Source organism: Pseudophryne corroboree, chromosome 2, assembly GCF_028390025.1.
Source record: "Pseudophryne corroboree isolate aPseCor3 chromosome 2, aPseCor3.hap2, whole genome shotgun sequence".
Classification (NCBI taxonomy): domain Eukaryota; kingdom Metazoa; phylum Chordata; class Amphibia; order Anura; family Myobatrachidae; genus Pseudophryne; species Pseudophryne corroboree.
The window spans coordinates 987,974,941-987,990,702 of NC_086445.1; positions in this window are offsets into that span (position 1 = coordinate 987,974,941).

A 15,762-nucleotide genomic window follows, 5' to 3' on the forward strand; every position below is an offset into this window, starting at 1 on the left:
AATTTGGTGGTGCAGAATTATTTAAAAAACGACAGGGGCGTGCAAGAGATGCTGTCGGTGGCCTGAAGAATTGCGGGCCACTTTCGGCATTCAGCCACCGCGTGCCGAAGACTTGAGCACCACCAAACATTCCTGAACCTGCCCTGCCATCATCTGAAGCAAGAGGTGGTAACGAGGGGGAATTCAACCCTCTATATGCTTCAGAGGATGGAGGAGTAGCAAAAGGCCATTCAAGCCTATACATCTGCCCACGATATAGGCAAAGGAGGGGGAATGCACCTGACTCAAGCGCAGTGGAGAATGATTTCAACGTTGTGCAAGGTTCTGCAACCCTTTGAACTTGCCATACGTGAAGTAAGTTCAGACACTGCCAGCCTGAGTCAGGTCATTTCCCTCATCAGGCTTTTGCAGAAGAAGCTGGAGACATTGAAGGAGGAGCTAAAACAGAGCGATTCCGCTAGGCATGTGGGACTTGTGGATGGAGCCCTTAATTCGCTTAACCAGGATTCACGGGTGGTCAATCTGTTGAAATCAGAGCACTACATTTTGGCCACCGTGCTCGATCCTAGATTTAAAACCTACGTTGTATCTCTCTTTCCGGCAGACACAAGTCTGCAGAGGTTCAAGACCTGGTGAGAAAATTGTCAAGTCAAGCGGAACGTGACCCGTCAACATCTCCTCCTTCACATTCTCCCACAACTGGGGGTGCGAGGAAAAGGCTAAGAATTCCGAGCCCACTTGCTGGCGGTGATGCAGGGCAGTCTGGAGCGACTGCTGACATCTGGTCCGGACTGAAGGACCTGCCAACGATTACTGACATGTCGTCTACTGTCACTGCATATGATTCTCTCACCATTGAAAGAATGGTGGAGGATTATATGAGTGACCGCATCCAAGTAGGCACGTCAGACAGTCAATACGTATACTGGCAGGAAAAAGAGGCAATTTGGAGGCCCTTGCACAAACTGGCTTTATTCTACCTAAGTTGCCCTCCCTCCAGTGTGTACTCCGAAAGAGTGTTTAGTGCAGCCGCTCACCTTGTCAGCAATCGGCGTACGAGGTTACATCCAGAAAATGTGGAGAAGATGATGTTCATCAAAATGAATTATAATCAATTCCTCCGTGCAGAGCCGGATTAAGCCTTTAAGGGGCCCAGGGCACTTAAAATAGGGGGTCCCTGCATGTGTGTGTGTGTGTGTGGGGGGGAATCATGTATGCCTAGGGGGGGGGGGGGGGGGGGGTGGAGGAGGGGGGGCAACTCCCAAGGCGGGGGGGGGGGAATCAATAACTATTGGGGGTGAGGGAGGAATAATATACCGTTAAAATATGCTGAAGGAGAGGGGAGGTTAAAATAATAATAATAAAAAAAATACATTGGCCGCAGGGTGGGGTACTGTTTTTTTTGTTTAGTGCTTTTTAACGGGGGGGGGGGCGACTTTTTTTGCTTCTTAGGGATATGGGGTAACTATTATAAAGGTTTAAGTCCCTGCCCATTGAGATTTGACACAGTATGCAGTCTGCACTGCCACTGCTGCGGACTATAACAGTAAACTCATTACTGTGTGGGGTAGGCGCGCTCACCTCCGGACTATCCTGCTTGACAGCCCTCCTTATCAGTATAGCAGAGAGGTCTGTTCCGTCTCCAGTCCAGTCCGCTGATCCGGGTCCCTCTCTCCTCGGTGAAGCTGGGAAGAGGCATGGTCCCTGCAAGCCAGGCAGCTGCTACTGCTGTAGCTACTGCTCTGAGTAACCCTTTGTGCAGCGTGACTGTGTATGCTGTGCAGGTAGTAGGGTCAGATGGATCTAAGCAGCTCTGTCCGGGGGGCCCCTTCAGGGAGGAGGGCCCGGGATACTAACCCCCTCTGACCCCCCCTTAATCCGGCTCTGCCTCCGTGGAGACATTCACCAGCAGTAATTGCCTCCAGAAAGTACACAGGGACCTGAGATGGTGGATTCCAGTGGGGACGAATTAATAATCTGTGAGGAGGGGGATGTACACAGTGAAAGGGGTGAGGAATCGGAGGATGATGATGAGGTGGACATCTTGCCTCTGTAGAGCCAGTTTGTGCAAGGAGAGATTGATTGCTTCTTTTTTTGGTGGGGGCCCAAACCAACCAGTCATTTCAGTCACAGTCGTGTGGCAGACCGTGAAGCTGAAATGATAGGTTTATTAAAGTGTGCATGTTCTGTTTATACAACATAAGGGTGGGTGGGAGGGCCCAAGGACAATTCCATCTTGCACCTCTTTTTTCTTTCATTTTTCTTTGCATCATGTGCTGTTTGGGGACAATTTTTTTGAAGTGCCATCCTGCCTGACACTGCAGTGTCACTCCTAGATGGACCAGGTGTTTGTGTCGGCCACTTGGATCGCTTAGCTTAGTCACACAGCGACCTTGGTGCGCCTCTTTTTTTCTTTGCATCATGTGCTGTTAGGGGACTATTTTTTTAATCTGCCGTCCTGTCTGACACTGCAGTGCCACTCCTAGATGGGCCAGGTGTTTGTGTCGGCCACTTGTGTCGCTTAGCTTAGTCACACAGCTACCTCATTGCGCCTCTTTTTTTCTTTGCATCATGTGCTGTTTGGGGACAATTTTTTTAATCTGCCATCCTGTCTGACACTGCAGTGCCACTCCTAGATGGACCAGGTGTTTGTGTCGGCCACTTGGATCGCTTAGCTTAGTCACACAGCGACCTTGGTGCGCCTCTTTTTTTCTTTGCATCATGTGCTGTTAGGGGACTATTTTTTTAATCTGCCGTCCTGTCTGACACTGCAGTGCCACTCCTAGATGGGCCAGGTGTTTGTGTCGGCCACTTGGGTCGCTTAGCTTAGTCACACAGCTACCTCATTGCGTCTCTTTTTTTTTTTGCATCATGTGCTGTTTGGGGACTATTTTTTTGAAGTGCCATCCTGTCTGACACTGCAATGCCACTCCTAGATGGGCCAGGTGTTTGTGTTGGCCACTTGTGTCACTTAGCTTAGTCACACAGCTACCTCATTGCGCCTCTTTTTTTCTTTGCATCATGTGCTGTTTGGGGACAATTTTTTTAATCTGCCATCCTGTCTGACACTGCAGTGCCACTCCTAGATGGGCCAGGTGTTTGTGTCGGCCACTTGGGTCGCTTAGCTTAGTCACACAGCGACCTTGGTGTGCCTCTTTTTTTCTTTGCATCATGTGCTGTTTGGGGAAATTTTTTTTGAAGTGCCATCCTGCCTGACACTGCAGTGCCACTCCTAGATGGGCCAGGTGTTTGTGTCGGCCACTTGTGTCGCTTAGCTTAGTCACACAGCGACCTTGGTGTGCCTCTTTTTTTCTTTGCATCATGTGCTGTTTGGGGACTATTTTTTTAATCTGCCATCCTGCCTGACACTGCAGTGCCACTCCTAGATGAGCCAGGTGTTTGTGTCGGCCACTTGTGTCGCTTAGCTTAGTCACACAGCGACCTTGGTGCGCCTCTTTTTTTCTTTGCATCATGTGCTGTTTGGGGACAATTTTTTTAATCTGCCATCCTGCCTGACACTGCAGTGCCACTCCTAGATGAGCCAGGTGTTTGTGTCGGCCACTTGTGTCGCTTAGCTTAGTCACACAGCGACCTTGGTGCGCCTCTTTTTTTCTTTGCATCATGTGCTGTTTGGGGAAATTTTTTTTGAAGTGCCATCCTGCCTGACACTGCAGTGCCACTCCTAGATGGGCCAGGTGTTTGTGTCGGCCACTTGTGTCGCTTAGCTTAGCCATCCAGCGACCTCGGTGCAAATTTTAGTACTAAAAATAATATTGTGAGGTGTGAGGTGTTCAGAATAGACTGAAAATGAGTGTAAATTATGGTTATTGAGGTTAATAATACTATGGGATCAAAATTACCCCCAAATTCTATGATTTAAGCTGTTTTTGAGGGTTTTTTGTAAAAAAAAAAAACGAATCCAAAACACACCCGAATCCAACAAAAAATTTTCAGGGAGGTTTTGCCAAAACGCGTCCGAATCCAAAACACGGCCGCGGAACCGAATCCAAAACCAAAACACAAAACCCGAAAAATGTCCGGTGCACATCACTACTGTAAGGTAACGGGGGTTGCTTAGAAAATGCTCAGAGTTAAGGCTATAAATACAGAGGAGGATGCCGAGTCTCTTCAGAACGACTTAGTTAAATTAGAAGCATGGGCAGCCAAAAGGAGAATGCGCTTCAACACAGACAAGTGTAAGGTAATGCACTGTGGTAACAAGAACATAAATTACACCTACCTACTAAATGGGGTAAAATTAGGGGATTCTGTACTGGAAAAGGACTTAGGTGTCCTCATAGATAGCAAGCTAAGCAGTAGTACCCAAAGTAGGACTGCAGCAAAGAAGGCTAATAAGATATTAGCATGCATAAAATGGGGTATTGATGCTAGGGACGAGAGCATTATACTCCCGTTATATAAATCACTAGTGAGGCCACACCTTGAATACTGTGTACAATTCTGGGCACCGTACTACAAAAAGGATATCCTGGAGCTTGAAAAGGTACAGAGGAGGGCGACCAAACTAATTAAGGGCATGGAGACGATGGAATGCAAGGAAAGGCTTGAAAGACTAGGCATGTATACATTGGAAAAGCGGAGACTAAGAGGGGATATGATCAACATCTACAAATATATAAGGGGACAATACACAGAGCTTGCGCGGGACCTGTTTTTGGTTAGATCAACACAGAGGACTCGTGGACACTCGCTCAGGTTAGAGGAGAGGAGATTCCGCACAATACGGCGTAAAGGCTTTTTCACGGTAAGGACAATACATGTTTGGAATTCCCTGCCCGAGGGAGTTGTAATGGCGGAATCTGTCAACACCTTTAAGAATGGGTTAGATAAATTCCTAATGGATAAGGATATTCAGGGGTATGGTGCATAGTCATGCATTATAGTTACTATAAATAGGGATAAAATGCAACGGCTGACAGCAGCATCAGTCAGAAATTTTAGTCAAATCATCATGCATAGGAGACCACAAATAGGTTGAACTCGATGGACAATTGTCTTTTTTCAACCTCAGATACTATGTTACTATGTTACTATGTTACTATGTATCTTACGAGAGTATCGCAGGTCGGCTTCCCTGGCTCGGTCATCTTTATACCTGGAGCCATCATGCAACTACAGAATATTTTTTACATTTTTGAAGACAAGAAAAGCCGCCATACTTACAGTATATCACATCTTTATATTTGTGTTCAGACTGTGATAACTTTTTAACTGTAAACACATGATGATATGGTATTTAACAAGACTATAATGGATTCTTTTTCCCTTTTCTGTACATATACATTATACACCTTTATATTACGTTTTACAAGTGAGGCTTTTCGCCAGCTCGTCACACAGTTTATAGCTCCTGGCCAATTTATAAACTCACTCGTCACGTCACACTCGTCTGGACTATATAACAAAAAAACTAAAGCCACTTACACAATCTTATGGGAAGACTTAGTTAGACTGCCAGGAATCTCAGATCCATCCATGCATCAGTCTGCCAAACCAAGCACCAACTTCCCTGACATAATGTATCAGCTGCATACTGCAGACAATGTTAAAGTTCTTTTGCGTCACTTGCAGCCCTGCATCTGCTTTAATGTCTGTAGCCTTCGAGATAGAATACAAATTGCAGCAACAAAGGCATTGGTGGTGATAAGTTGCTATCCTCCTGTGTAAACTGGCTAAGAGAAAAGAAGCTTTCTACCTCGGCACGTCTGCCGCTGACAACGATCCGTGTAGTGATTCTAGCAAGGCGTATTCTCACAAATTGTACCAACCAATCAGCTTCTAAATGTAATTTTACTGGCTGTGTTTCAAAAACGACAGGAGCTAATTGGTTGGCACTTTATCTCTCTCTTTACTTTATCTCTTTCCAAGCTTTGAGAAATCTCCTCCAAAACACCATTTATGGTGCACTGCACTGCTTCCCTGCGACAAACAATTGAATCAAATGCATCTCTGTGAGTGGACATTCTGTATGAGTGTTAATGGACATGAGCCTCATAAGACAACAACCCTTAAAAACCTTTACAATCTGCACAATCTTACAGTAACACAGGTTGAGTTTACCATATAGGCAAGACAAAGGAGATATCTAACAAACCAGTGGTGCGCAGTGGAAAAGGACCAGCTTCCTAGGTACACCTCTAAGGGGAGAAAAAACACTATTTCTCTACAAGTGAAGTACTAGAGGTTTTGTAGAGGGTACCCCTGGCGCTTGGTCTTTTAAAGATGATTACAAATACAATTCAAAGATGACACCATACATAGCATGCCACATATCTCTAGATGGCCAATAGTGCTAATGCATATGACTCAATGGATAAAAAAAACAATATTTATTGAGCTAAAAGATAAATATGTACACATGACATGAACAATATGAGAGAGTGACTTGTGCATCCAGTGGTAAGCTGGATCAGCTGATATATAAGATCCTGCTGGGGGGATACTACCCCATTAGGTTGTTTCCTTGGTGAGTGCCACGACTGGTCACCTCAGACCTGATTAAAGTGCAGTGATGGTTTAGGTCTCTGTGCAAAAGCAGGCAATAAAGTGACTGGTGCGTGCGTGGAAATATAAATCTCTCACCGTTTGGTTCCCGTGCGGTGGGCTAGTTATAAATAAACAAGTTGGTCCAAGGCTGATAGGCCTGGCACCACCGCCACGGGTTTTATCAGCAGGGAGTCCTGGAAGTGTGCAGCTCCTTCTCCAAATAACGCGTTTCGGTCAAAGATGGCGACCTTTCTCAAAAAAATTTGAGAAAGGTCGCCATCTTTGACCGAAACGCGTTTGTTTATTTATAACTAGCCCACCGCACAGGAACCTAACGGTGAGAGATTTATATTTCCACGCACGCACCAGTCACTTTATTGCCTGCTTTTGCACAGAGACCTAAACCATCACTGCACTTTAATCAGGTCTGAGGTGACCAGTCGTGGCACTCACCAAGGAAACAACCTAATGGGGTAGTATCCCCCCAGCAGGATCTTATATATCAGTGTGGCACTATCCTGTGGTGTTCCCACTACAGTACAGGCCCATGCCTAGCAACGCAGCACTGCATAGGTTAACTATCCTCTAACTTTTAGTGATGTCAGCAGGAGCTGACATGGGGGGCACTAGGACCCAGGGAAGTCAAGTCTAGAACCAGAGGAGCCCAACTGTCACAGCCAGAGAGCTGGGAGAAAAGTACCCTGCGATTGGCTGACCCCATGACCTTTTCAGAGCGAGAAGCTGAGGAGGCAGGGTGACTGCTCTGAGGAGAGTGTGTGAGGCTGCAGTGTGGAGAGTTGTCGTCCAGAGAGCCCTAAAAGGGGTGACCAGCGGCGAAAAGAGAGCGGTCGCAAGTGGAGCAGTCTGCGCCCGACAACTGAGTGAGACGCTAGGGAAGGAAGCGTCACAGCTGCTGAGAGAGAAGTGCTGACAGGAATCATATCAGCGTGCGAACCGCAAGTGAAGCAGCAGGGAGTCTCTGTCATCACAGCTGGGAAGCACTGAAGAGGCTGCCTGACAGTGAGAGGATGGAGTGTAGCTGCGGGGAACAGTGAGTAACCTTGCCCCTTCACATTGTGTCTGTAACAGTGCCTCAGCACAGCCAGCCATACCTCAGTGACAGTGCCTCAGTACAGCCAGCCATACCCCAGTGACAGCCAGAACCCCTTTTTGTGTCATTCTCCAGTCAGCCCTGTTTAAGTCTGTCAGCACAGCCTAAGACCCCTGTCACCCATCACCTGAGGCTGCCAGGGTCAGACAGACAGTTAGAGGTGTTGTCAGTCAGTGAGGCCATTTCAGCAGCAGCTCAACTTGACAGCCAACCAACCCTTGCCAACTCAGCCAGGTGCTTCCCTCATGCAGCAATATTCCCATTTGTTACTACAGACAGAGAGGGGAAGAGCCCTGAGATATATGACACCTGTCAGCCAACCAGTACCGCAGCAGCACAGCCGTGTCCGACAGGCAGAGCCCAGGGGGAGAATTTGATGCTTTTAATCTACGCAAGGTCACCCGGGGACAGCGACAGTGTTGTGTTCAAGGAATGAGAAAAAAAGGTTACTGCCTATTAGGAGTTACCTTAAAGAAGGTGATATTAGTTAGCACTAGTACCGACAGAACCAGCCCGTGCGAACAGTATTGATCCCCCCCTTACCCTAAATAGTGAGTGGCTATCTGACAGAATTGCATCCAGTTATTTTAGTCCGTATTTACCTCAGGATTTATACTGAAAGCCTTCCTATAAGATATCGGAGATAATATACAAAACTCAGTTACTAGTCACTGCCGGATTGTACTCCTACACCCTCTAGTGGACACTTGAGATACTGTAAGGAACACTACGGTTAATAGTAATTCTACAGCCACCGTGTGGACACTTGGGACACTAATTTGGACACCGTTCCTGGTTACTTGCTGCCAGTCAATTGGTAGACATTTAAGGTTATGGTTAATAGTGACGTAATAGTATACGATAAATAATTTGTGAGAAGTTCATTTACGAGTATATTGAAGAAATACTTGCAATTGTGAGTTCTCCTAAAAGCCGTGAATTTGTTATATGTAACTAAAATGTTTAATGCTTGACTATATTACCTGTGATACCATATGATCTCGAACTGCTGATCTGCATATTGATCTGTTCCTATATATAGTGACATTGCTTAATTTCAATTCTACCCTACTAAACCGTTTAACACAATAGCAGTGACACCTTATTGGTGATAATAAAATACCAGTCACTGTCCAAAAGTGTGGTGACTTGTTTGTCTGGGGTCTGTTTGGGGGCCTCATCCTTCTGCTGGGTATCCAGAGGTGACAAGAAAGCAAAGTCCAAGAAGACTGGGACCGACATCATCAGGGGAAATTAAGGTACGAAACACCGCCACTTCACCACCCGGTGGCCTGTGACAACTTGGCGTCCACGAACAGGATCGAATCAGATTAAAGCAAGATGTCGGAACCACAACCCTCATCACTCGCGCCGGCCCAGGAGAAAGGATCAGGCCAGGAGGAAGGTCCCAGCCGGGCAAACCTGCCTCCACCAGCAGCAATGGCATCACCCATCACTATGCCATATTACATGGGGGCTCCATGGGTGTTGACGTATTCTGGTGATGACCACTTCCCTGGCACGAGTACTTTCAGAGACTTCAGAGATAATATGCGGACCTTGTTTCAACTATACCCACTGAGTGAAGCGCAGCAGGTGGCGATACTGATTGCCCAACTGAAGGGATCCGCTCTGGGTGAGGTGAAATCCTGGGAGAACGACCAGAGAGCAACTGTCGAGGGCATATTGGAAAAATTGAGGACCACCTTCGACTCACGGACAGTTACCGAGCTCAAAGAACTACTATATGCCCGGAAACAGAAGCCTCACGAGTCATTGAGGGACTTCACTCTGGGGCTGCATGAGGCGATGCAAGCTGTGATAGCTCTGGACCCAAATGAAGGACTGCAAAAAGATAAGATCCTTAGCGACCTTTTTATTAAGGGAGCAAGAGGAGAAGCCACTCGCGCACAGCTGAAGCTGTGGAAGGGGCAGAATGTTGGGTGCACTTTTGCCAAATTTAAAGAGACAATGATGGATGCTCTCGGAGGGGACCGGGTGAGACCAGGAGGTGACTTCTCGTCGAACTGTCTGACCGATGAAGAGCATGAGGATGTCCCGCAGCCCATACGATGTATACCTCAGACCACCAAGGGCACTGTTACCCAGCAGTCCCGATCCGCCCTTGCCCAAGATGAGGGCCTGGTCAACGCACTGGCAGAGATACGACAGGGTATGTCTGACATGGGTCGACAACTACAAGCACTTCAACAGAACCAACAGAGAGTCGGTTGCAGCGATTGGCACCACGAGCGCGGAGGAAGGAACATTTCCCAATGGCGAAGGGATTTCCCAAGATCTTCAGGCCGACGCCCTACAGACCAGTTCGATTCACAGGGGCGGCCGATATGTAGACGGTGCCGTCAGAGCGGTCACATCGAAAGAAACTGCCGGAGTGAGGCTTTAAACGACGAGATCCCGAGGCGAGGGACCGACCCTCGGGAGGAACCTCGCCAATAGGTCCATCAACGCAGGAATGGTGGCCTCGATATGTTGGAAAGTGCCCTCACTTGAAAATTTGGGTCAACGGAGTCGAAATACCAGCTCTTCTAGATACTGGGTCTCAAGTGACTACGATTCAACTTGCAGAGTTTCAACGGCATTGGGATGAAAGCGAGATTGTGACGCCACCAAACACATGGCTCCAGCTATTGGCTAGCAACGGAGAGCAGATAAAGTTCTGTGGCTACTGGGAGGCCAACTTAATGATCGGCAAGGCTAGCCTAAAGCAGCAAGGGTGTCTGGTGACCACAGCGAATAGTGGACACCTACCTCCCATCATACTCGGAATGAATGTCCTAAAGAATTGTCCCGATGAGTTGGTGGAGGCTCTCCGGTTCGAGATGCGATCTGCAGCCCCGCAGGAACGGAAGACGTTGCAGCAGACAGTACGGCTGCTTGAGGGTCAGAAGAGGTTCGTTAATGCCAGGGGAGAAGTGGGCAAGGCCAGAGTAGCTGATCATCGACCTGTAATTCTCCTACCCAATTCTGAACATGTCGTGTGGTGCAAGGCAAGGATCGGCCCAGGTGGGCAGGACTACGAGGCAATGATCGAATCCTGCGATACAGATGGACAACAACAATTTGCGGTGGCGAGGACCTTAGCAAAGGTGGAACATGGAAGAGTTCCAGTCCGTGTCTTGAACCCACACAGTTTTCCTATTCAGCTGTTCAAGCATTGCCCGGTGGCTAAAGTGATTCAAGTGGATTTTCAGGACGTGATGGAGACAAGTGTGCCGGTGGTCCAGCAGAGGGGTATGACAGGGCACAAGGCTACTGAAGATGAAACCCCATGGTGGGAGGAGATCCGAATTGGCGATTCTGACACCCCTGAGGAAAGACGCCAGGGAGTGCTTCAGGTGGTAAAGAAGAATGCCCAGGCCTTCAGTCAGTACCCATCCGACTTCGGAAAAGCAGAGAGTGTGTACCACCACATCCACACCGGGAGCAGTCCTCCCATCAAGGAACGGCACAGACCATTGCCACCAGCTATGTACCAACCTGTACGCAACATGATCTCCGAGATGAAGGATGCGGGTGTGATTCATGAAAGCCACAGCCCATGGGCCGCCCCTCTGGTGATAGTGAAGAAAAAGGATGGCAGTTTGCGCTTTTGTGTGGACTACCGGAAGTTGAATGCAGTGACTCACAAGGACGCCTATCCGCTACCGAGAATTGAAGAATCTCTGACGGCGTTGAAGACAGCGACGTACTTCTCCACTCTTGACCTCACAAGTGGGTACTGGCAGATCCCGATGGCTGTGGAGGACAGGGAGAAGACTGCGTTTACAACGCCGATGGGTCTCTTCGAGTTCGACAGGATGCCATTTGGACTCTGCAATGCCCCAGCCACCTTCCAGAGAGTCATGGAGCACTGTTTGGGACACAGGAACTTTGAGATGGTCCTGCTTTACCTGGATGACGTCATCATCTACTCCAGGAGCTATGAGGAGCACCTCCAGCACTTGGATGAGGTGTTTGCCCAGTTGACCAAATGCGGGCTGAAGTTAAAGCCATCGAAGTGTCATCTATTGAAGCCGAAAGTGCAATACCTCGGGCACATCGTCAGTGCTGAGGGTGTGAAGCCAGAACCAGAGAAGATCCGTGTTGTGAGAGATTGGCCTGTACCGAGGACAGTGAAGGATGTCCGAAGCTTCTTGGGCTTTGTTGGATACTACAGGCGCTTCATTGAAAACTTTGCAAAAGTGGCTACCCCATTAAATGAGCTGCTACGAGGCAAGTCAGGTCAAGAGCAGAGAAGTGCGTCCAGAGTCAAGTGGACAGAGGCACAACAGACCTCCTTTGATCAGCTGAAGGCATCATTGATTGAGGCACCGCTATTAGCCTATCCAGACTACGGGAGGCCTTTCAAGCTGTATACCGATGCCAGTCACCGTGGACTAGGAGCTGTACTATCCCAGGAGCAAGATGGCCGAGAGAGAGTCATTGCATACGCCAGCCGAGGCCTGAAGACGACCGAACGGAATTGTGAGAATTACTCGGCCTTCAAGTTGGAGCTTCTTGCCCTTGTCTGGGCCGTAACCGAGAAATTCAAAAACTACTTGGCCGCCACACCTTTCGAGATTGTGACAGACAATAACCCATTGGCACACTTGTCTACAGCACGCCTGCCGGCTCTGGAACAGCGGTGGATGTCCCGTCTCGCTGGGTTTCGCTACACGGTAGTCTACCGGAGTGGAAAATCTAACGGAAATGCCGACGCCTTGTCCCGCCTGCCCACTGATGACATAGCTGAAGAGGAGAAGGATTGGTCGGAAGATGTAGAGACCCCAACTTTCAAGCCACAAAGGAGGAGATACTGCATCGTCACTTCTGACCCTGTTGCCGCCACATCTGATGCGAGTCCTGATAGCCTGCCCTGTGACAACTTAGGGTTCGATTGGGTGAAAGTGCAACACGAGAGTCCAGTGATGCAAGAGTTGATGGGCCACCTTTGTCGCAAGAGTCAACTGACCCAGACCCAGAGAGCCGTTGCCGATCCCGAGTTGGTCAAACTGCTACGACACCGAGACCGTCTCAGCATCAAGCATGGACTATTGGTTCGAACCAGTACCGATCCCAGTACGAACCAGACCATCGTACAAACCGTGGTGCCCAGACAACAAGCCCACTTCCTGCTGACCGCTTATCACAATCAGTCCGGTCACTTTGGCACCCAGAAAACGGAAGCTACCTTGAGGAGGAGGTATTTCTGGGTCGGCATGAGAGAGGATATCGGGCAGTGGTGCCGTGATTGCGTGGCCTGCAACCTGAAGAGGAGGCCCGAAGCCAGCCAAAAGGATCCCCTGCATCCCATCAAAAGCCATCGGCCATTGGAGCTTGTGGCCCTGGACCATGTAAAACTCGAACCCAGTCCCAGTGGGTACCAGTATGCCTTAACAATGACTGATTACTATAGCAAGTTCCTGGTCGTTGCCCCTGTTCGTGACTTGACTGCTAAAACCACCGCAGAAGTATTCCTCAAGAACTTTGCAAGGCCCTATGGGTACCCCGATCGGATCTTAACTGACCAAGGCCCAGCATTTGAGTCACAGCTGTTTCAGGAGTTGTGCACCCTATATGGATGTCGGAAGCTGAGGACGACGGCCTATCACCCTCAGTGTAATGGACTGTGTGAGAGGGCAAATCAGACGGTAATCAACATGCTGCGAAGCCTATCTGCTGAGAAACGCTCACAATGGCCAACACTGCTACCTGAATTGGCCTACCTGTACAACAATACTGAGCATTGTTCCACTGGCTTCACCCCTTACTACCTTATGTTTGGACGTCAAGGAAAGCTTCCGAAGGACCTCGAGTTGACTCCTGTAGTGACTGAGCCAATGATTCCACAGAATGATTGGGTGCGGGAGCACCAACACCGTATTGAATCCGCACGAGAAATAGTTAATCAGCGCATGGAAGCAGCACATCACCGTCAAGAGATGGGCTATAACAGCAATATCCATGCTACACCCCTGCAACTCGGAGATTGTGTATGGAAAAAGAAAAATCACCGTTCGAGTAAGCTTGATGCCATGTGGGAGGATACCCCGTACATTGTGGTGGGAGTCCCCACTGATGGCCTGTATGCCTACAGAATTCAAAAAGGAAAAGAAGGTCCCATCAGCACAGTACCTCGTGATCAGATTAAAAGATGTAGCACCAAGGTGTGTGAATCCAAGCGAGAGGATGTACCTGTGGCAGAGGAATGCGGACCTTCAATGGGTGCCCCACTACATGACCCCATAGAGCTACTTCTCTTCATGTGTGGCTCAGTTCCTTCAGGCCCGTCAGGGGTCATCACCCTAGAACAGCCAGTACCCAGGCCTGTTGATAATCCAAGTGGTCCCAGTCATGCTGTTGAGCAATCTTTCAGTGATGTACCTGACCCTGCAGTCAGAAGGTCAGAAAGAAGCACCCAAGGTGTCTTGCCCCTAAGGTATAGGGAATAAATGTGTATGTGTTCACTGTATACATACTTACCTGTGATTGTAAAAATTGCATTCTTGATGTACTTTGTATTCATGCCAATTGAACTCTTAAGTAATGCATGAAGGACTACTTAACAAAGTGTTTGGACATCCAATTTTAAAGTTAGATGTTGTGTATGTTGCTATGAGAAAGACTGTCAGGACATTGTACATAAATGATGCTTTTGCGTGAGGACACGCAACCTTCAAGTGGGGGAATATGTGGCACTATCCTGTGGTGTTCCCACTACAGTACAGGCCCATGCCTAGCAACGCAGCACTGCATAGGTTAACTATCCTCTAACTTTTAGTGATGTCAGCAGGAGCTGACATGGGGGGCACTAGGACCCAGGGAAGTCAAGTCTAGAACCAGAGGAGCCCAACTGTCACAGCCAGAGAGCTGGGAGAAAAGTACCCTGCGATTGGCTGACCCCATGACCTTTTCAGAGCGAGAAGCTGAGGAGGCAGGGTGACTGCTCTGAGGAGAGTGTGTGAGGCTGCAGTGTGGAGAGTTGTCGTCCAGAGAGCCCTAAAAGGGGTGACCAGCGGCGAAAAGAGAGCGGTCGCAAGTGGAGCAGTCTGCGCCCGACAACTGAGTGAGACGCTAGGGAAGGAAGCGTCACAGCTGCTGAGAGAGAAGTGCTGACAGGAATCATATCAGCGTGCGAGCCGCAAGTGAAGCAGCATGGAGTCTCTGTCATCACAGCTGGGAAGCACTGAAGAGGCTGCCTGACAGTGAGAGGATGGAGTGTAGCTGCGGGGAACAGTGAGTAACCTTGCCCCTTCACATTGTGTCTGTAACAGTGCCTCAGCACAGCCAGCCATACCTCAGTGACAGTGCCTCAGTACAGCCAGCCATACCCCAGTGACAGCCAGAACCCCTTTTTGTGTCATTCTCCAGTCAGCCCTGTTTAAGTCTGTCAGCACAGCCTAAGACCCCTGTCACCCATCACCTGAGGCTGCCAGGGTCAGACAGACAGTTAGAGGTGTTGTCAGTCAGTGAGGCCATTTCAGCAGCAGCTCAACTTGACAGCCAGCCAACCCTTGCCAACACAGCCAGGTGCTTCCCTCATGCAGCAATATTCCCATTTGTTACTACAGACAGAGAGGGGAAGAGCCCTGAGATATATGACACCTGTCAGCCAACCAGTACCGCAGCAGCACAGCCGTGTCCGACAGGCAGAGCCCAGGGGGAGAATTTGATGCTTTTAATCTACGCAAGGTCACCCGGGGACAGCGACAGTGTTGTGTTCAAGGAATGAGAAAAAAAGGTTACTGCCTATTAGGAGTTACCTTAAAGAAGGTGATATTAGTTAGCACTAGTACCGACAGAACCAGCCCGTGCGAACAGTATTGATCCCCCCCTTACCCTAAATAGTGAGTGGCTATCTGACAGAATTGCATCCAGTTATTTTAGTCCGTATTTACCTCAGGATTTATACTGAAAGCCTTCCTATAAGATATCGGAGATAATATACAAAACTCAGTTACTAGTCACTGCCGGATTGTACTCCTACACCCTCTAGTGGACACTTGAGATACTGTAAGGAACACTACGGTTAATAGTAATTCTACAGCCACCGTGTGGACACTTGGGACACTAATTTGGACACCGTTCCTGGTTACTTGCTGCCAGTCAATTGGTAGACATTTAAGGTTATGGTTAATAGT